The following is a 15866-nucleotide window of genomic DNA, read 5'->3' as shown; positions in this document are numbered from 1 at the left end:
CAGGTTTGACAGGTCATGTAGGAAATGAGGGAGAGATAAAAAGGAGGATAAAGTAACTGGAACCTGAGGATGGGAGGAGGTAGAGAGCTGTGCATGTTGACCAAGCCCCCATATTTGCACAGTTTCACAGAAAACCCAAACACATGAGAGCTGTGCACATGGGTCAAGCCTTGAAGTTTAAACAATCTCACCAGAAAACAAACAAACAAACGTGTTTCCACCAAGCCCACAGGTGATTCAAGGCTCTGTCATCATCTCCCTCTTGCTAATTGAGAAGAGCCAAATCAACAGCATCTGACTTAGCCCTTTGCACCCATTAATCATTAAAGGTAAGAATTAATTACCTCCGTCATTGTTTGTGGTTTTGTGGTCACATAATTACAGTAACAGCAAGGAATAGCTTCTAATCATCTGCTATTAAAAGGGCACTTTAAAAAGATAACATTTTCTTTATTTAGACTTGCCCAAGATGAAGATGTAGTTGGTCAATGTACAACTGTTTGTTTCCTTCGTCACAATTCCTGTCTAGACAGTTCTAAGGAACAATTTTAATAGAGTTAATGTTTACAAACTACTTTCCAAATTTTGAAAATTTATATATGTAATAATTTTATTTTTAGAAAATATTCATTTTGATTTGCAGATGGTATTTCTACAACAAAGGTACAATATTATTATAACCCATGCTATTCTCATATCAGTGACAGATCATAGATAACTATCCATGCATATTTGTTTATGTATGGAAATACAGACCTTAATGTACTCATTTATCAGCAAAAACATTATCCTACATCCCTGAGAGATTGTAACTCAGATCAGAAAATTGGAATCAAGAGATTCAATTAAGTGCAGCCTCTTTGTGAGGAGGGAAACCAAGGTTTTACTTTAAAACAAAAAGAATATTGCATGTTATATCAGAACACAGAATTAAATTCATTTCTCTCAGAGGACAAGTTCAGATTTAATAAAAATAAATGTGGCTGCTCATTCATTCAGAGAAACACACTCATGTTCCTATAGATGCTTTAGTAAAGAGAACACTAACCTAATTATAATATTAAAAAATAAATTTTCTTAGTGTTTGGTAGAAAATAAAACAACCCAGCTGCAGGGTCTGCAGAGCCTCACTTATTAAAGAAGAACCATTTGATGGTTAAGGGAGGCAGAAAAAAATGAATGCTCTCACAAAGGTCTCCTGGATGGAGAAGAATTTCAAAAGGCCAGAGAGCAGTCACTGGGGGAAAATGTGTAACTTTGGCTTCCTTCCATTTGTAGAAATGATAGTGGGAAGGCTCTGAACATAGAGGAGAATACATGAAGGAAGAATATTTGTTTCCTCTAGAAAGGAAACACAAACATTCCTTTTTGGCACAGAACTTATATACTTACCACCTTTTGGGTGAAAGGACTTAGTCACTGTCACAACTCTGAAGAGATGCTTCCTAAGTCTGGCTTTTCCCCAAGAAGAGGTGTCTCTTTACCTGGTTCACCATTGTGGGATTATCAGGACAGTAACAACAAGGAAATTGTCTAAGGCTTCAGTTGAATTTTTGTTGGTTTGTTTGCTTTTTGTTTTAATTGATTTATGTTTTGTTGCTATGACACTGTGGTTTGAAAAAGAATGGACTCCACAGGTTCTTGTATTTGAGTGCCATAATAAATCCTTCCAACAAATAGTTTTGAATTCTACATAGTATGTAATATGAAGTAAAGAAACTAAGAAAAATGAAAATAAACTGCTGTTCCACTACAAGGATAACTGTGTTAAATGATGCTCTCAGATACTCCTTTAAATAATTTCTAGAGGGAGCATTTGCTGTACAGGTATCTATGGAAATTCAGTAGGGAGTCCATATTGTGCCTCACAGGAACCTGGGAAGAGATGTGCAATGTGTAGGTATATCAAACAAATTCAGTGACAGGCTCCAGGCTCAGCAGTAATTAGCTCACCCAAATAAGAGTCCATGACTTTAGCTTCCTTCCTTCCTTCCTTCCTTCCTTCCTTCCTTCCTTCCTTCCTTCCTTCCTTCCTTCCTTTTTTCCTTCCTTTCTTCCTCCCTCCCTCCCTCCCTCCCTCCCTCCCTCCCTCCCTCCCTCCCTCCCTCCCTCCCTCCCTCCCTCCCTTCTTTCTTTCTTTCTTTCTTTCTTTCTTTCTTTCTTTCTTTCTTTCTTTCTTTCTTTCTTCCTTTCCACTCTGTCTTTTCTTCCTTCAACAAAGAACATGAAGTTGGGTAGGGAGAGAATCTGGGAAGAATTGGAGGGCTGGAAAGAATATAATAAAAATATACAGCATTATATTGTCAAAAATAAAATAAAAGTAAGAAAGCAGGCAGAGCAAGCCATGGAGAGTCAGACAGTGGGCTCTGTTCTGCAATGGCCTATGTTTTAGTTCATGTCTCCAGGTTCCTTTCTTGAGTTCCTTCAGACTTCCTTCCCGTCATGATGTACTTTGAGCTATAAGCTGGCATTAACCCTTTCCTTCTCAAGTTACTTTTTATTAGGTCTTTGTTGCAATAATAGAAAGAAAATTAAAACACAAACCCTCATTTTGGCAATCCTTACATGACAAGACAGCTCTTACAATTAGTCCTAATAAACAGTCTTATATGCTGAGTTTTGCATAATAAAAAAGTTCTAGTTATGAAATACTTGACATTTGCTGTCAATTATGAAAGAATTTGAACAACATTTTGATTTAAGAATGATCTTGGAGTGAGGGTACACATCCATAGTCTCAAGAGAATGGGACAGGAGGATCATTGGAGCCCATGGATCCAAGACCAGTCTGGTAGCCGTAGTAAGACCCCATAATAAATAATAACAATAAAAGAGTATGCTATCAGAGACTGAACCATGCAACTTTGTAACCCCAGATGGATTACTTGACTTTAACTCTAGTGTTAGTGATACTTACAAACTGTATTCACCACTGAGTTTTAAAATTATCCAACATAGCAAAAGTAATTTATTTCTTCGAAATTCTGTATGTATGATCTCAACATTTTAATTGCGTCAGTAAAAGATGGAGAACATGTTTTGCCAAACGTGCACTAACAGAAGTATCACTCATTTCACTTTACAATGATGAAAATGTGAGTTGTGATTCTGTGGATTGAACTACAGATCTCCATGTCAGCTTGGAGCCCTAACCATTAGCCATTTTATTTGGAAGCAGTGGTTTTAAGGGGGTAGTATAGATTTCCTTGTGGTGTTTGGGACTGAATCCCAGCAAAGAATTTCTCTACCGCTCAATTAAGTCCCCAGCCTTGGAGTAAAAAGTGAGGTCATGTGACTTGGGCCCTGATCTAACAGAACTACAATATTTATACAAAGAAGCAGAGATGAAATATGAGGTTCTGTCTTCCTACTAGCTGGAGACACAGAAAGAAGGTGACCTTCCTCAAACTAGAGTGCAAGTGTTAGCCAGAGACTCAAAGTCTGCTGGCACCTTTAGGAATTGGGACTTCAGCCTCCAGAACTGGGAAAAAAGAAGATTCTGATACTTAAACTATTCAGTGTATTTCATGACAGTAGCCAAAGCTATTGTACCTGGAGCTATGATAAAATAAATAGTGAATTAGTGAATGAGTGAATATTGTTGATAAATATAGACTTAATCATTGCAAGTGAGATGTGGTATAAAAATTCCTACAATGCTACATCATAGATGTAATCTTATATTTTACCTTTTGTTAGGACAACTAAGAAATTTCATTTACCACCCGTTCTGAATGAAATCAGACTGATCTGAAGATCAAAAATCAGTAAAACAGCAGAAGGCATTGGTTGTGAGAACAATGTACCTTATGACCATCTCTCACACATTCTGAATTCTAGACACTTGGCAAGTCTATAAAAATGTCACTTATGAACTTTCTTCAATTGTCATATTTTACTGCCAGATATATTAATTTTCAATTGCATTTCAATGAAGGTATTAGTGATAACCAGTTAAATAAATCTGAGATCCTAATAGATATATACCACTGGTGTCTTCTGTATAGTTAAAGGTAATACTAAGTTTATGCACATTGTTCGGGAACTCAGTCATTTATTTTCTTACTTTATGGGTGCTGTGATGCCTCATAAAATTTCATATTAACAGTGTCTCCTGCTAGGAAAATAACATGGCAGTTAAGTTAATTTACATTTTTCTACTGCAGATATTTAGCTTTGCATATTTGTGTCACTATGTATATTTTTATCCGTTTTATAGAACATCCTCATGGACATTAATGAATTGGAGTGGAGAAGCAGGTTGTGACCTGATATTTAAATATGATTTGCATACTGTTTCAGAAAATGAAGGAAGTTTAGGGCTGTTTTAGAAGTATTAGAGACAGAGCTGTGTAGCAAGGCATGGCAATTACATGGAGGAACTTGTACTGCTGTTTTTCTTCCTCGCCTCCTTGACCAGAGCTACCAAGAAGCCTGAGGTCAGTGCTCAGGAGAGAGAATCTCGCTGACCTGATCCTACGCTTGCTTGAATCTGTAAGATTTATGAGAGAAGAGATCTTGTTGGTTTTGCTTACCACAGAGCCTGACACATACATTAGCAATTAAAAAAATACTTGTTAACTCATTAACTTGGATAAAATGCAATGCAATCCATTTCTACTGCTTTAGAACACAAAGAGAAAGGGAATAAATTGTTTTGTTGAGAATTTTGCCTTTCCTGTTTCAGTTCTGTTTGTACTTGGGAAAATCCTTGAGAAGGGTCACATACATGGCAGCCACCGTCAATGGTTTTGATACAAAAAAGAATGTGTGCATTAGTTGTCTTTATTTGTTTCCATAGTCTACTATTAGAAAAAGGGAAGGAGTCACAAAGGAAGAAAACCTGAGCAGAGCAATTTTTGTAAGTTCATGGTGACAGAAGGCTCTTCTGTCCAGACAGTGTGGAGTAAAGAATGGAGCTGAACTCTCTCTGTGAAACTTAGAATACCATGGTATTGGGTGACAAAGTGGGTGGGGGGCTGGAGAGGAAAGTTTTCATTCATGTGAAATCTAGACATTCTTCTGAGGGACCCAGTGAGGCAGAGGAGGCATAGAACTAGAGCTCAGACTGTGTCAGCCTGATGGGCCCAGCTTCAGGGAGATGAGAAATTACAGTAAAAGGGCAAATTTTGTGGCATGGTGAAGATGCTAATTGAAATGTCTTCATGTCACACATGTCATAATGGTGATAATAAGAATTCATATGCTACTGCTAGTAATTTTATGTTGGGAAGGTTTGAGGCACATCAATCTGAACACAAGGGGCTAACTTAAAACTCTGGAAAATAATAAACTAATAATAAAAATAACAATTAGTAATTAATAACAATAATAATAATTCTGGTTGCATTTTACTATGTGTGTTTTATGCCCATTAGTGTGTGGGTATACATTGTTCAGGCTTTCCCCTGATATAAAACTTTCCATCTTGTAGTGAAGCTTGTTAAATCACAGGATATTCTAAAGGGAGGTCAAACAGCCCATCCTGCTTGAAAGATCTTAAGTTCCTAAAGTAAACAACTCCAAGTCTTCAAGATGCCTCTGAAACTGACAAGATTCAGGATGCTTCTCACTCCTGAGGTGTATATAAGCTAGAAGGATACCTTAGAGACATGCACAGACAGGACAAGCCGTTAGATCATCTGAGATACCTAAAAGACTCTTACACCAGCCAAGCCCCCTGAAAACAGCAGGTCAGCAAAGCTGCCTGGAAGAAGCTCATACCAACTGACACCCTAGAACCTACATTGATTCATTCAGGTTGTATAGTGCCCTCCAGTTTTTCAGCTTCCGTGAGCTGTCACCCATGTTGGGAGAGAATTTTGGTACCACAGTTGTCTTTTAGTCATTTCTACTCCTGTAAGTAAACCCTTGCTCATACTTTTGTTAGTGACCCCAATGAAAATCATGGGTTCAGCTAGCTGGGTTCCAGTGATATTCTTAGTTTGGTCTGATGCTGGTTGCCTAGCTAGGATAAGGAAATGTTTATTCATATCTCCCCAAGAATACTGTCACACAACAATGTATATGACCACATGTGTGCATATGGAGGCCAGAGCAGAATGGCTGATATTTTCCCATCACTCTCCATGTTCTAGCCTTATGAGAGTCTCTTACTGAAACAGCAGTTTGCCATGTAGGCTAGTCTGGTTGGCCATCAAGCTCTGAGGAATGTGCCTCTCCTTGCCCATCAATACTATGGTCATAGGAACATACAGCTATGCCCCTCTTTTTTAGTGGGTGCTGGGGATATGAACTTTGTTCACAGAGCAAATACTTTTACCCACTGGGCCATCTCCCAAGCCCATCAATTAATTATATTTTGTAGATAAATTGCAACCTAACTTTATTGGGAAAATTCAGCTTCCACCTTGTTGGGAATATTACGTTATCTCTTTGCCATGGTTTGAGAAGGAGCTGCTGCTGTTCTTATAAGTCAAAATGATGACTCCATTTACACCAGGAGATTGATGCTGATTATAGAAAGGCTTGAGACTGGGAACAAGCTTTCTTTTCCTTCTCAATATACAGTGCCTTGTGCAGTGCTATGAAGCATTGCAAAGAACCCCAGCAGGTACAACTCCATTTTTCTGGTCTCACTGTCCTCCAAAGGTGAAGTAAATGCATCTCTGTTCTTTGTAAACTGCTTTCCACACTTTATGGTATCAAACTATAGAAGCACAGGATAGACCAAGATAGTATCACAAATGCAAGGGGAGATTATAAGAAAAATTACACACTTCTTCCTCAGGAATTGTTCACTGTGTACACTAAGCTATAATGCCAAGAAAATAATTTTCCATACCAAATGATCTCTTTGGATACTTTATAAATTGCATCTTGTTGATGGCCAGTCTGTATATATTTGTGGATTGCAATCACCCTCTCTGTCCTTAAAATATCCTGATCACTTCTTTTATCAGCATGTGTTAATAAAAGAATTTTCTCTTTTTAAATCTTTGTTTCTCTTCTCTGTTGTTGGATAATCTTTTTGTACATTTGAAGATGTGTCTCTCTTTTACCTCATCTACCTAAGGTGTCTTTTGACTGGTCTAATAAAGAGCTGAACAGCCAATAGCTAGACAGGAGAGGATAGGCAGACTTCCAGTGGGGAGAGGAGCTCAGGGGAACAATCCGAGACACTAGATTCACTAGCAAGATGCTGAGGAAGTCAGATGTACTGTACTGAGGAGAGGTAATGAGCCATGTGGCACAACATAGGTTAATATAAACTGATTAATTTTAGTTATAAGAGCTACTTGGGAACAAGCCTAAGCTAAGACCAAACTTTCATAATTAGTAAGTCTCTATGTCATAATTTGGGAGTTGGTGGTACAAAGAAAGACCCACTACACTTTTCTGACTCAAAACAAATGTATTTTAGGGGCTTTAAGCAAAAATCAATGTTAATATGTTTAGTGACATTTATTTTTACCTATGTTTATCCAGGCTGATGGAGATACAAATGCAGTTTGCAATCATCATTCTTATTGTCAGTTTCCATTATTCTAAAGTACTAATGTTATTGATTACATTTATCTCAACTTAACGTTTAAAATCTGAATTCCGGATTTGTACCAACATTTCTTAATAAACATTAATGATATTACCGGACCCTGATGTTTCATAATTCTAATATGTTCTACTATCTGATGAAATCAAGGGTATATCTTCGGTGGCCTGATCCTTTGTGCAGCTACTAAAATAGCAAATGGAAACATACCACTGTGTCTCACGTTGTGTTCTATTTTGGAGTGGTGACACTTTTAGATTCAGCAAGGGCAGGCTAAGTTTAGGAGAAAGAGAATGTTGTAATCAGAAGAGATGTATACATGAGAATGCACTGAATATTTATAGTGTTGTAGAGCATGATGCTACTGGAGTACATAGGGGAGTGATGGGACATGGTGAGACGCTGGAGGTCTGCATAACACAGAGTAAAGGAACCAGGGTTTTACTCTAAGGGAAGAGTAGTCATAATAAAGGAATTCTGTGAACATGTACATTGGTGAGGTCAGTCTCTGCAAGAAGAGAACCTGCATTGGTGGAGGAAAGCAAATCCTACAAGTAATCATAAAAAATGTCTGTCTAAGCAACAAATAAACTTAAGTGATGAACAGGAGTAGAGAGAAGGGAGATTTGAACACCCTTTTCTGACAGACAAAGAAAAGTCCCCGCTTCTGTGGCTGGGGAGATTAGCAGTAACATGTCATATTTAGAAAGCTGGAAATTCAAGAATAGAGTAACTGTCTGTCCAGCGTGAGCATGGAAAATTATGAGTTCAATGCCAGGTCAAGTTTATTGTACAAGTGGAGAACTCTATTGAAGAGATTATGTGTGGTCTAGAAATACTGGGATTAAATTAAAATAAGAAAGGGAATTTTAATATGCAAAACAGAGGAGGAATGGTAAAAATGGATTAAACATAAAAGGCATTAAAATTATATTTAGTAATACTAATTCCTAGTTAACTTCATAGAAATTCATTATTTTTATTATGCTCAAGAGTTACGGCTTCTAAATGTGTGTGTGTGTGTGTGTGTGTGTGTGTGTGTGTGTGTGTGTCCTAACCTTTAAACAGAGTGTAATTACATTTTAATATGTTGTAGAATATTTTTCTCTATTGGGTGGTTTACTGTAGATTACAGGTGAATGCTTTTGTCATCAATTTTATTATTTAAAGCACTGACCATTATGTACATATCAGTATATATTCCTTAAATTAAATTGGAATATCTGTGATGTACCCATGTTATCACCCATTTCTTCAGCAAGCATTTAATGAACATATAGGTATAGTACTGATGAAGATATAAAGATAAATATATTCAAATATTCACAGTATTGGTTGTATTATATATTTCTTTGTATAAAGGCAAAGAAAGATGTATAAGATGACACTTGGGAAGAAAAAAGGTAGCATAAGATAAAATGAAACCACAAAAGAGGAATATATTATCAACATGGAGTTTAGGATTGGAGTCCCACAGATGATGACTTTGCAAATCCAAAGTTTAAGCAGAGGCTAGGCAGGCAGCGAGGAACACTGCTGTAGTGGAGCTCAGCATCACTTTACAGGAGTAAGGCAGAAGTCTTTGAATGATTGGAGCTTTGGTGAGATGATGAAAATGGGAGGAGTATGGAAGGGGAGAACAGGTGGAACAATGTGACTATGCCATGCTTTGATATGTGAAGAGAAACACAGGAGGAAAAGAGTTTCAAGCAGCCTATGAATTCAACATGAGGTACATTGAGATGGAGATTCGTAATAGGATGTGTCAACTACTGTGACAAATAACCATTAAAGTTGCTTAACCAAATGAAAGTTTGTGTTTCCATTGACATCAGAGTACAATGATGAATATGTTGTGAAGATCTGTTTTTAATGCAGTCATTCAAGAGCTATAGGTCTATCGATCACTTGTTCCTTTTCTCTGGATCACTTTCAGAATTGTTTCCTTGGGAATGGTGGATAAGCAAAGAAAGGGAGGATAGATCTAAGAAATGTATCTAGTGAGAGGATTAAGGTACAGTGTGTTTCTGGGGCAGACCTGAAAGAACTCACCGCACCTCACTTCCTACCAGACACATGGCAGGCATGCAGGCACTCCTGACTATGAAGAGACTTGGAAATTTAGACTCCTTAAATGTTCTTCAAAGGAAAGGGCAAGTACAAATACAATGCAAAGGGCTATGTTTGTAATGTGTTGTGAATGCACACGTGGTGATGATTTAAATTATTGAAATGAAGGAAATTCTTAAGACAATGAAGAGACAATTCTGAACTGCAGAATTACAAGGCTACAGAAAAATAAGGTGGAGTGGGTGGCAGACACGGGCTTGAACAATCATTTAATAAAGATAGCCAGGGAAGAGGAAGACAAGAAAAGACTGTCATAGACAAGTAGGGTTAAAAGGGGAGAAAAGAAAGAACAGTCAAAGGTAGTATAGTCCAGGGTAATGAGTAAGAAAGAAATCACTGTCTGTATTCAAAGGCTTCAGATTGTTACTTGCTCTTCTAGCTGTGGTCGAGTAACCTGTGGCAAGGGATTGTGATTGTATCCAGAACAATAAAATGCCATGATTTAAGATACAGTGTTTATTTCAACTGGGTTTAAAATTTAATAGTATAAGATCTACATAACCCAACTGCTAGATTTCAAATTAACTTTATCAGAATTCCTATAATGTATAATGGAGTTACTTTGGTCTGATAAGTTTTGGCATAATATCTTACCCCATAGATTAAAAAAAATCAATAAAATCATTCTAATTCAGCTTGACGTTTATGTTTACAGTCTCTCTGTTAAATACATTATTCAGATAGCAGATCCCTTGTGTAATCCAGAATGCACTGTATAATATATTTGTATGTGTACTTTATATATGCTTAACTACATGACTCCTTGTGGAGTTGTATAATTAACATCAAAATAGTGACAATAAACACATCTTGTAAAAATGTTTTGGGGAATACCTCAAAACCATATTTTCTATAATGAAAATCATTATGTGCCACTATTTGAAAATTCTGTTGCTTAAAAAATGGAAAAGTATAGAAGGAAGAAGGATTCATTATATAATGTTGTAATATCAAGACATACTAAAAGTTTAGGTACAAACTGCTTGACATTAAAAATACTCGAAAGAATTAGTTCACAGGCATTTGTTAGTCATTGGTCTTTCTCAGGAAAAAGTGCTTTGTGGATAAAAAGATGAGGCCAAGAAACCCAAGTGTGTAAAGCCAAAAAGACTGAGAATTAGAAATGAAGGAACTGAAGAAATCCAAGACCTCACAAACAATGCAGCTGCTGTAGGTGGGTGCTTTATGCAACAGGCAGGCCCAAGCCTTGGAGAGAGCTTGAGAGAAAACCTCTGCCATCGGCCTGGGTAGCTATGTAAGAGTAAAACCACAGCCCAAGGGAAACAAAATAGACAAATGGTAAATCCTTGCAGCACAGTTCAGTGATATCTAACAGCAGTGAATTGACAGCATAGTTAAGGAAAGGACTTGTTTGCTACTTAAATACATGCAACATGCCAGTTACTCCAGCACTTGGGAGGTAGAGTCAGAAGGATGAGGAGATTAATGCTAGCCTGGGCTATATAGACAGTTCAAAGTCATCCTGGGCTACATAAAATCCTGTCTCAAACAAGACTAACACATAGTATAATAAAATTGCTCATCTTGAATTCAATTCTACTCCCATCTATTCATTCAAAATGCATTAGTTTCTGTGAGCTGGGGTCTCTGCTAGGCACTGATAATATAAAAACAAAAACAAAACATGCAAAATGTCTTACAGCAAGAAACTTTAATCTTCAAGAAGACCTTGGAGTACATGAAAGTAATGGAGGAGTAGGGCATGCTGAATTAGTCAGGGTTACCCAGAGGAACAGAATGGATAAAATGAATATGTATAAAGGGAATTTCTTAGAGTGGCTTACAGGTTGTCATCCAGCTAGTCCAAACAATGCCTGTCTACCAGTGGGAAGTCCAAGAATCCAGTGGTTGTTTAGCCCACAAGGCTGGATTCTCAGTTGGTCTTCAGTATATGCCCAAATCCTCAAGAAGTAGGCTCTAATGCCAGTGAAGGAATGACCTTGCTAGTGAGTGAGGGTAAGCAGGCATAGAGTAAAATCTTTCTTCTTCCACGTCCTTTATCTAGGCTGCCACCAGAATTTGTGGCTCAGGTTAAGGTGTATCCTACTACTTCAAAAGATCCAGATTAAAGGTGGTTATTCCCACTTCAAATGATTTGATTAAGGAAACAATTCTCACAGGTGTACCCAGATGCTTGGGTTTCACTTAGCTTCAGATGAAGTCAAGTTGACACCAAGACTAGCTAGCATAGATGGCATTTTAATACAGGGGTTCTCAACCCTCCTGAAGCTGTAACCCTTTAATACAGTTCTTCATGTTTTAGTGACCCCAAACCATAAAATTATCTTGTTGCTACTTCATATCTGTAATTTTGCTACTGTTATGAATTGTAATTTAAATATATTTGGAGCTAGAGATTTGCCAAAGGGATCATGGCAAACAGATTGAGAACAACTACCCTAATGCAACACTGAAATGGAATTTCTAGGCTTGATGGACAGGCCAAGAGCCTATGCCTGGCTGAGAGGATACTTTAACTAGCTTAGTGATATGCCATAAATGGCTACTTAGGCAGATTAAACTTCTACAATAGTCATATCAGAAATGACATCAAATTATCAAAGTAAACAGACCCAAAATTACATACACTGATTCGTCAGTATATGCAGGACACCTGTATTACATGGCTCGTTTAGTTTGTCATTGAATATGTACAAGCAGCCCTTGAATTCTAACCTTGACACCTTAATCATACTTTATATATAGGAAGGTTATTAAATCTGTTAGGCATCTTGTCCAGTTTAAAAATTGTTTTGGTAGCAAAGCAAGGATAGGGGTCTGGGAAACTGTTGTGCAGCAATTTCCTTCAGGATAAAGTACTAAATCCAACATGAAAGTTCCTTAAGCAATGGAAGTCAACAGCTCAAAAGCCTTTAGGAACACCCTGAAACCAACCAGATGTACTAGGCTCCTCCCTTCACAAGATTACATTAGTGGTAAGAACTGTTGAGTGACACTCTCAGCCAAACTGAGCTTCCTAGAAGAGGCTCAGACCAGCTGAGCCACCTGGAAAGGGCACTCCCCTGCCTGTTGAGCTGCCTGCTGTCTGTGTAGTGTACTTCAGCTTTCCAGAAGCGACACCCCACCCTTACTGCCTCCCAGAGCTAAGGTCAAAAAATAGTGTGACGTTCATGCTTTTTCCTAAATGAGAGATAACATGCTATATTAATTTTTTTCTCCATTATTTCGCCCTATTACCTCTCTTTAAATCTATTCTCTCACAGTCTCCCTGTAATTTAATGTCTCCTAGCTTTGAAAAAGTCAATAATAATATATAGAGGCTTTAAAAATAGTTTAAAATATCACAACTACATAAAGTAATAAAATTGGTATGTATTTATGCTCATTTATTTTTTGAGAATTTAATAAACATGTAATAAATTATGATTAAATAACTTCCCATTTTCCCCTCTAACTCCTCCCACAAAGCCCCAAAACTTCCCATTTCTAACTTCATGTGTTCTTTTCATCCTCCTCTGTCTCTTCTCTTCTCTTCTCTTCTCTTCTCTTCTCTTCTCTTCTCTTCTCTTCTCTTCTCTTCTCTTCTCTTCTCTTCTCTTCTCTTTTCTTCTTTCTTTTCATTTCTTTCTTTCTTCTTCCTTTCTCCCTCCCTCTCTCCCTCCCTCCCTCCCTCTCTCTCTTTCCTTCTTTCTTCTTTCCATTTTTCTTTATTTATTTATTTTCTTATTTCCTCCCTTCTTTCCTTCTTCTTCCTCTTCTTTTTTATTCTTCTTCTTCCTTCCTCCTCCTTTCCCTCTCCTCTCCTTCATCCTCCTCCTTCATATTCCTTGATAATTTACTAAGTCAAATTAATACTGCCTATATGTACATGAATGTATGCCTATCTACCGGAACATGTAAAATCTATCAGAAGGCACATCCTCAAAGAAGAATTTTCTTCCTTCCCCAGAGGTGTCAACTTCCAATAGTTCTTCAGTAAGAGTTCCTCTTCCCACTTATGCCCTTCCCCTCATAAGTAGTCTCCATTATTTTATGTACATATGTATAAATATAAATATATACATAATTTTCACATATGAGAGATAATTTGCAATATTAATCTTTCCTCCATTATCCTCTCTTATCTTTCCTTACCTCTTCTCGTTAAATCTGTTCTTCCCTCAAAGGTCTCCCTATATTTTAATGCCTCATAGTTTTTAAGTCAAGAATAATTTATAGTCTTTCAATGATATTTTCAATATGTTTTATACAAAATATGTTACATAAAATATATTATAATATCTTTTATAACATTATGTATGTGTAAATATATTTATAATATTAAATATATATTTTTATAGTCCTGATCCCCTGGTGATCATCTTTCCCATCTATGCTGGACTTTTATCTAGATTAGTTGTATAGGTCTTATTCAGATGTAACAGCCATGGCATGTCCAGAAGACAGCAGTTCTCAGCATTTCTCTCCAACTTCTGGCTCTTGCATCCTTTCTGCCTCCTCTTGGGAGATGTTTCCTATCTTGTATGCTAGCTAAAATACTAAAAATAAAAATAATTTAATTTGAAAAAAAAAACAAAGATAAAAGGAAAGAATATACACATCCTGGAATCTTAAAAATACATAAAAACAAAATCAGAAAATATTAGCAATGGTAAAATTTAGATTCAGATTGAGATGATGTATAAATTTATACTTTAAAACAATTATCAGTATGAAAGGAATTAATGCTGTTCTAGAAAAATAGGGATGGTCACTTTGTATCTGATACAGCCTCTACTCTAGGCTACTATAACTTCATACCTGCTGGCTCTCTTCACTATCCCTGACTCCCATGACTTTGTCTCCTTTATGCATTTTGTTCGCATTGAAGGATGTGTGACATCATTGTGCAGCAGCATCTCACCTCTCTTTATTACTTCTTTTTGGATTTTGTTGAGTATCATCCCTTTGAATGCAGTACTAAGGCTAACAATTCTCTATTTTATACATTCAATCAGAGTGAGCCCTAATTGTTGTGTCTAATTGCTCCCTTCTTATCTCAAATAAAATCTCTAATAAGGGTTGCACATATGCCATGCTGTGTTTCTTGTTTCCATTTTCTCAGACTACCAGCTAGCTCACTTTTATTTCAATAAAGGCCAGTTTTCATTGTAGTGACTCCAGACCAGCTCAAAAAAAATGACAAAATTTTGGAAATGTGTCCTCAAATTTTTCTATCTCTTTCACTACTCTAATAAGTCCCTTATTAAGTTATTCAATCTAGCTCCAAACTCGATAGTCTCAATACTTCTCAGCACCTCCACAGCCACCCCTCTTCCCCAAATCACCAACTTCTCTCATCTGAACTATTTCAGTCATCTTTAATGTATCCTCCAAATATCAAAGAATAATTATGCAAAAAACATAGTCAGACCATCTCTTTCTCCACAACACAGTATTTTATATATATATATATATGTACAATATATATACACATATATACATACATACAATATATATACATATATTGTATATATATATATATATATATATATATATATATATTTCCCTCAATGTTTCCTAACTTACTGCTCAAAGCATGGTGTGGGAGCTTGTGCCTAGCCAGAATCTGTTCTTTAGCAAAAGGCAGAGGTCACCTGGATTTTCAAGAACATTGCTGGGCAAGTACTCACACAGTTCCTCTCTCCCTCCATCATTCTGAATGCACCCAACTAGTGCATACATTTCTGGCCCTATTTAGAGTCTGAAGCATAGCAGCCATCCTCTGCTTCCTAATTCTTACTTTGCTCTTTCTTCAGCCTGGCAGCCCTTTCCTGGGCACAAGTTAGGTTCCTCCTGCACCCAATGGTTACTTTCTTTCTCAGTGTTTCCTGACTCTCCTCTTACTTCTCTTTTCCACTTCTTGATAACATGACTGTCTCATCACCATGGTATTAACTACCCCTTTCCACAGTACATATTTTATTCAGGTACCTTATATATTACCTATCTTTTATCACTAGATAGTCTATGTATACCTGGCCTCTCCCCAGCTTCTATTTCTGTTTTGTCTGTTTGTTTGTATATTTGTTTTGTTTTGTTTTTTAATATATTTTTTTTCAGCAATGAGTGGTTCTTAAAAACTGTATGTTGAATAAGAGCACATTGCTTTATTATCCCAAGTATCCCTAACGGCAGGTTCTTCACCCCCTGAAGCTTTCCAATATTCTAATTGTTGGCTCTATTCATTGGTGTTAGCATA

The sequence above is a fragment of the Peromyscus maniculatus genome, chromosome 2, assembly GCF_049852395.1.
Source record: "Peromyscus maniculatus bairdii isolate BWxNUB_F1_BW_parent chromosome 2, HU_Pman_BW_mat_3.1, whole genome shotgun sequence".
In the NCBI taxonomy this organism is placed as follows: Eukaryota; Metazoa; Chordata; class Mammalia; order Rodentia; family Cricetidae; genus Peromyscus; species Peromyscus maniculatus.
This window is presented reverse-complemented; position numbering follows the sequence as displayed.